Below are 5,549 nucleotides of genomic sequence, written 5' to 3' on the forward strand. Positions count from 1 at the left end.
AATTTGTCTTTTTCACCAAAGATGGACCAAAACTTTTGTTACCCAACCATTTGGTCAATTGTGCATTAAATATGGCCTAGTATTTTAGAAAATTGATTTGGTCCAATTTTGCAACAAATATATGGTAGGTCCTTCACAAAAAAACTCATTTCGGGCACTCGGAAAATGGAAAATGAATTTTCCGTGCAAAGAAAATGAAAACTCCCTTAGGCAACATTGTTTGGAATTCCAAGATGCACCCTTGTGCACAATATGAGATCATTTGAACAAACTATGCCATGAATGTGGCCATAAGATTGATCATTTGGCTTGAAAGCCATGAATCTTCACGCATGATAGCTCGTTTCTAAGAACACTTTTTAAAATAATTGTTGTGTTACAAGTTTATTATTTTTTCTGAAAACTTGGTCACATATAATGACACAATGCGAAGGTTTTCCAATTTTTTGGTTTTTTCGAAAACTTTTATGCCCGTTTCAAAATGCGGTCAAAACGGCGGGCTTGACCGTTCCTAGCTAGTGGTTGAATTTTGGAAAACTTTTGATGTTTCTCTGATTAAATAGATACTTATGTACATAGAAATGATTTTTGGAAAAAATAAATAGCAAACTATGAGGCAGCTGCCGTTCAAATTTGACCCGCTTCCTGCTGAATCGGCGGGAATTTGTCTTTTTCACCAGAGGTGGATCAAAACTTTTGACACCCAACCATTTTGTCAATTGTGCATTAAATATGACCTAGTATTTTAAAAAATTGATTTGGTCCAATTTTGCAACAAATATATGATAGGTCCTTCACAAAAAAAACTCATTTCGAGCAATCGAAAATTGGAAAAATGATTTAAAAGATCTCATTTCTCATAACTCTTTAAAAAATATTTGTCTTATTTCAATTTGTGATTATTCCTGAAAACTGAAGTCAAATTTGCTGACACAATGATAAGTTTTTTTTTTTTTCAATTTTTCAGGTCATAATAAAATAGCTAAGATGAGCATCTTAATTTTAGTCGATTACAACCAATTGAAATGGTCAAAATATCATACCTGTATACTGCGTTCTGATTGGTCCAGGGGCCTCTCACGTGGATCGTGGATTAATCACCGTCGGATGCTCTGGATCCAACGGCCCGCACGTCGCCCGTCTCACCCACGTCCCGCACTCCTCCTCTCGCACCCTTCTCTCCCACGCACTGACGCCCCTCCCTCCTCTCCCTCACTCTGATCTGATCTGAATCCACCGCCGCCCACCGTCACCCACCCCCACCGCCACCCACCGTCGCCCACCCCCTCCGCCGACGACCCTCACCATCGAGCCCACGCCCAGATCCGCGCTCTCTAGTACTCGCCCGCAACCCTCACCCGTGGCTAGGGTTTCGGCCGCCACCCCTAAATTCGTCGGGATCTGCCACATCCAGCGACAGCGAGGCCAGAGGTGGCCGGATCTGGCACCGGTAAGCCCCTCCCCTCCTTATTCGTGCACTATCTCCTCCTCACCTCACCTTGTCTTGTGTTCCATTTCGGCAGGTGGATGGGATGACGACGATGGCAGGAGGGGCGAACCTCCATGGGACGGGTCGCCACCATGGAGATGGAGCTCCTTCTCCCCTACCACGCAACCTCCCTCCCAGCGCCAATAGAGCACCGGCTACCATGACGCGACAGCGCTGTCGCAAGCCTCGCGGGGCTGTGCATCTCGTCGTCTGCCACGCCCTACCAGGAGCTACATCACCCACACGTCTCCTCTGAAGAAGGGGACGATGGCTTGTGCGTCGGCGTGGTTGGCTCCAGCTCCCCGCCGACCTATGACTCCACATGCGTCGCCGTCTTCGACCACAGGTCCATGTCCTCGATCTGCTTCCTTTGCTTCCCCTAGGTTTCCGCGTAGATCTGGCCGTTTGATTTGATGCGGATGCGAATTTGGTTCTCCATCGCTGTAGGTTTCCTGTGCGTACTCGCGTTCGAATTAGCATTGAATCCCTCAGTTTATGCAGTTTCGTTGTGGTTGATTGACACCCCTGTGAAGATAAAATTCAGGACCAACCGTTAGCTTTTTGTGAAGAAAAAGCTATTGGTAAAAAAATCGTAGGAAACCCCCAAAAGCCTCGCTCTGCTGTACATTATATTACTTGGGTTACTGCAACCCTGCCTGCCTGCTACTGTGTTAGTCTGCAACGCATACCAAGTTGATTTCAGTGCATTTTTTCCATAATTAGACTTATGAAGCTCAAACTGACCATATCAGCACTAGTCTCACATTTAGATTTAAAATGTTGACTGGAAATGTGTGTAGTCGGTATTTGTCTTGTAGCATGGCCAGATTCAGAGACTCAACTCGTTTCTTCTTTTGTTCCTACAAGACGATTCAACTTAACTTTAAAAAGTAACAGTAAATTTGGATACTGCCAGACACAAGAGAAGACTGTTACAATGATAGTATGTGCTACATTTGATCCCAGGTTGTACAACATATCTGTTACTGCAGGTCACCCATCCTCGAGGAGCAGAAGGAGGGACGCTCTGCTCCTCTTCTTCCTTGACCATCGGTACCACCATGTTCCCGGGCTTCCAAGGTGCGCCAGCACACCGCCGCCATGCCTCCTCTGCTCTCCGGGCTCGGACCAATCGCTCGCCCCTTAAGGTATGCACGTCTCCTGCTATTATCTCAACCCTGTGAGTGCCAACTTGCCTCTTGCCTGCCAAGAGTGTTGACTGAATTGCTTTTGATACATGTATGTGTGTGTTTGTGTGCAGCCCAAGCCTTATGTAGTGCACTTACTGGTTTACTAGTCCAGATTATGTGCACTTCCTGGTTAAAAATCTGCACTTATAATAGTCCAGGTTATGTGCACTTACTGGTTTAACCTCCTGTTAAAAATCTGATGCTATAATAGTGCAAATGTTAAAAATCGGATGCTATAATAGTCCAGGTTATGTGCACTTACTGGTTAAAAATCTGCACTTATAGTTATGCTATTGCACTGTATACATGTGTAGTCAGTAACTAGTGCTACTACTTGAACTCAAAATTTCTTTTACAAAGAATAAAAAAGATGAGCATTTCTCTAGCCAATGTCTGCAGTAGTTGCTGTTGTGTAGTCATCAGCTGGACCTATGCATCTCATCAAAATTTGCAATGATGTTTGTTTCCTAAGAAACTAGCGAATTATAGAGGCCTGAGATTCTTCTGTTGTTGTACTTGTACATGTAGCAGTGTTCTTGGCACTGTGACCTAAAGCAATAAGTCGGCCAATTGCAGTCTTGGCATGCTCTATTGCTCTCCTAGTTGTTAACCTATGTGTAGTACGTAGGAATAGAGGTATGCTAAATCTGGCATTTTCAAGTATGTTGTGTTGCTGTGACTGCTCTTAGTTTAATAAGTCTGGCATAAGATGTATTTATTTAGACGAAGTATCCGCTTTCCCTGACATAATGATTTTTAGCTACTGCAGCATTTCTTGAAATGATTTTTATTCTAAGCATTTTTCTCATAGTCAATAAGCTAGTTCCTGAATCAAATTTGTTAATGAAATGTTTCTGTAGCATGCTATAGTTAATTAGTTGGCAAGTGTGATGTCCATTCGCTGGATTTCGTCGCCTGATTCCAGACGCCTCCTCTGTTTTTTGCAGGTCCGGCAGCACCGCCGCGTCGACGACGAAGGTGGTGACTGCGGCGGTGAGCGGCGCGAGTTGGTGGCTGCGGGACTCGGCGGCACGACTCTCGTCAGCAGCGACAAAGGCGGTTGTTAGGCGAGCCGAGCGTGCCTCCTCCCCGTCCCCAAAATCGCGTCCCTTTAACGCGTTCCATTTCGAACAGCCGGCGCATCAGCGTTGTCGGTCCGTTGCCTGATTCCGACTAATCCAGCTTCTTTTGGTCTAGCTGGGCATTATTTTGAGTTCATATATGTGCTTGTCACTCCATATGTTATAGTGATTCCCTCTGTTTCTTACATGTTCTTGTAGTTTGGTTGCTTTCCTGTTCATGCATGTTTGTACAGCAATATATAGTTTTGCTGTGAATCTGTCGTGCATGTATTGAAATGCAGGAAATGTTGAATACATGTTCACTCTCAGCTGGGATATTGAATTGTACATAGTTATGTGATTTATTCATGTCTGCTTCTTATCTTATTAAGTGATTATCTTTATGTCCTTGCTACCAGTAGGATGGTCAATAGCTTGTTTTGTAGTTCTCTACTTTATGCAAATAGCTTCCTGTAGCATTGTTCTACTATCTGTGTGATGCTGAACAATATGCTCTTAATCTGTTGCTATATTCTCACCAAATGCATAGTTTTTTCTTAGACCTACTGTTAAACAAAATATTAACTTGTATCATTTTTTGTTAACAATAAGCATAGAATTCCTGACTCTTATGTTATATGATCAACTTACTCCTGCTTCAACAACTGTACTAATTCCTGACTGTTGTATGTAAGGAGTAAAATAGTTTACTTGAGTGATATCCACTGGTTCACTATCTTAAAGCACCTTTTTAGCATTGTGGGCTGCTAATAGTATTTTAGATTTACCATATCCTCTCTGGAGCGATGGCAGGAGCGCATGATAGACTACTAAATGGACAAGTATCTGCAACGTTCAGTGTCGAAGATGATGCTTACCAGATGTTCTACTACAGCACCATCCATATCATCGACATGAAGCTAGGTATCTACTCATCCTAAAATTGATGGCCTGAAGCTTGATGCATTTATAATGTGACACACATTAGGATATCTGAATAATTTTGACATGTTTGCTCTGTTATCTAGCAGCAGGTTGATACTTGTCATTTGCCCTTTCCAAATATATCTCAGTTTTGTTGTTATGAGAATGTTATATGCATGGTTTCTTATTAGATCTCAAATTCTACAGCTATGTTTCATTGTTAGGAGAATGTTATATGCAGGGCTACACTTGATTATGTTCCCTAACTTTTCTGATTTATAATCCGCAGATTTTGGCCTTCATTCGTCAAAAGTTGGTGTACAAGGAATTCCAGGAGAAGAATCTTTAAGTAAATAATTTATATAGATCAGGATCTTATGTTGTCGAGGTGGCTGCTGTTGTGACCAAAGATCAGCCTGGAGATGTGCATCATAGTTTTAGTTGATGTTGCCACTATGTTTTGTTGCATGTGTATTTGAGTGTATGTACACTTGATGGACCGTGTAGTCGTGTACGTGCTGTTTGAGTTTCATTTAGTGATTTCTGGATTTGATCATTTAATTCAGAAAATTATTTATTGTTTGCTGTTGAAATGTGTAAAATTGAAATCTTTGATTGAAAAAGATTGAATGTTCTATTGGATCGAATAATATTTGGGCTCTAAAAAGGCAATGGCCCAAACAATAGTGCACGGAATATTGTGCAATGATGCAAATATGATAAAAAAGGCTTAATGAAATGGACTGCGAAATAGATGAGGCCTTGAAATAAAAAGGCTAAATTACTGGGCCAGGCCCATGTAGCTAGCGAAAATTAATAGAAAAATGTAAAAAAGGCTGAATTAATGGGCTCAGCCCATATAAACACCCAATTGGACCGGGCTGA

General features: G+C 42.2%; 1 long non-coding RNA gene across 3 annotated transcripts; it reads left to right on the forward strand.

The window, feature by feature from the left end:
• The first annotated feature begins 1,123 nt into the window (after positions 1–1,123).
• On the forward strand, positions 1,124–5,249 carry LOC123080454 (uncharacterized). Of its 3 annotated transcripts, none has more exons than XR_006438435.1 (5): positions 1,124–1,450; positions 1,524–2,637; positions 3,627–3,833; positions 4,523–4,664; positions 4,954–5,249. It is a non-coding gene; the product is annotated as an uncharacterized lncRNA (long non-coding RNA). The 3 variants fall into 3 exon arrangements; XR_006438434.1 differs by having other exon boundaries at positions 4,554–4,664; XR_006438433.1 differs by having other exon boundaries at positions 3,627–4,664.
• Positions 5,250–5,549: the final 300 nt, after the last annotated feature.

This window comes from Triticum aestivum, chromosome 3D (assembly GCF_018294505.1).
Source record: "Triticum aestivum cultivar Chinese Spring chromosome 3D, IWGSC CS RefSeq v2.1, whole genome shotgun sequence".
Lineage (NCBI taxonomy): Eukaryota > Viridiplantae > Streptophyta > Magnoliopsida > Poales > Poaceae > Triticum > Triticum aestivum.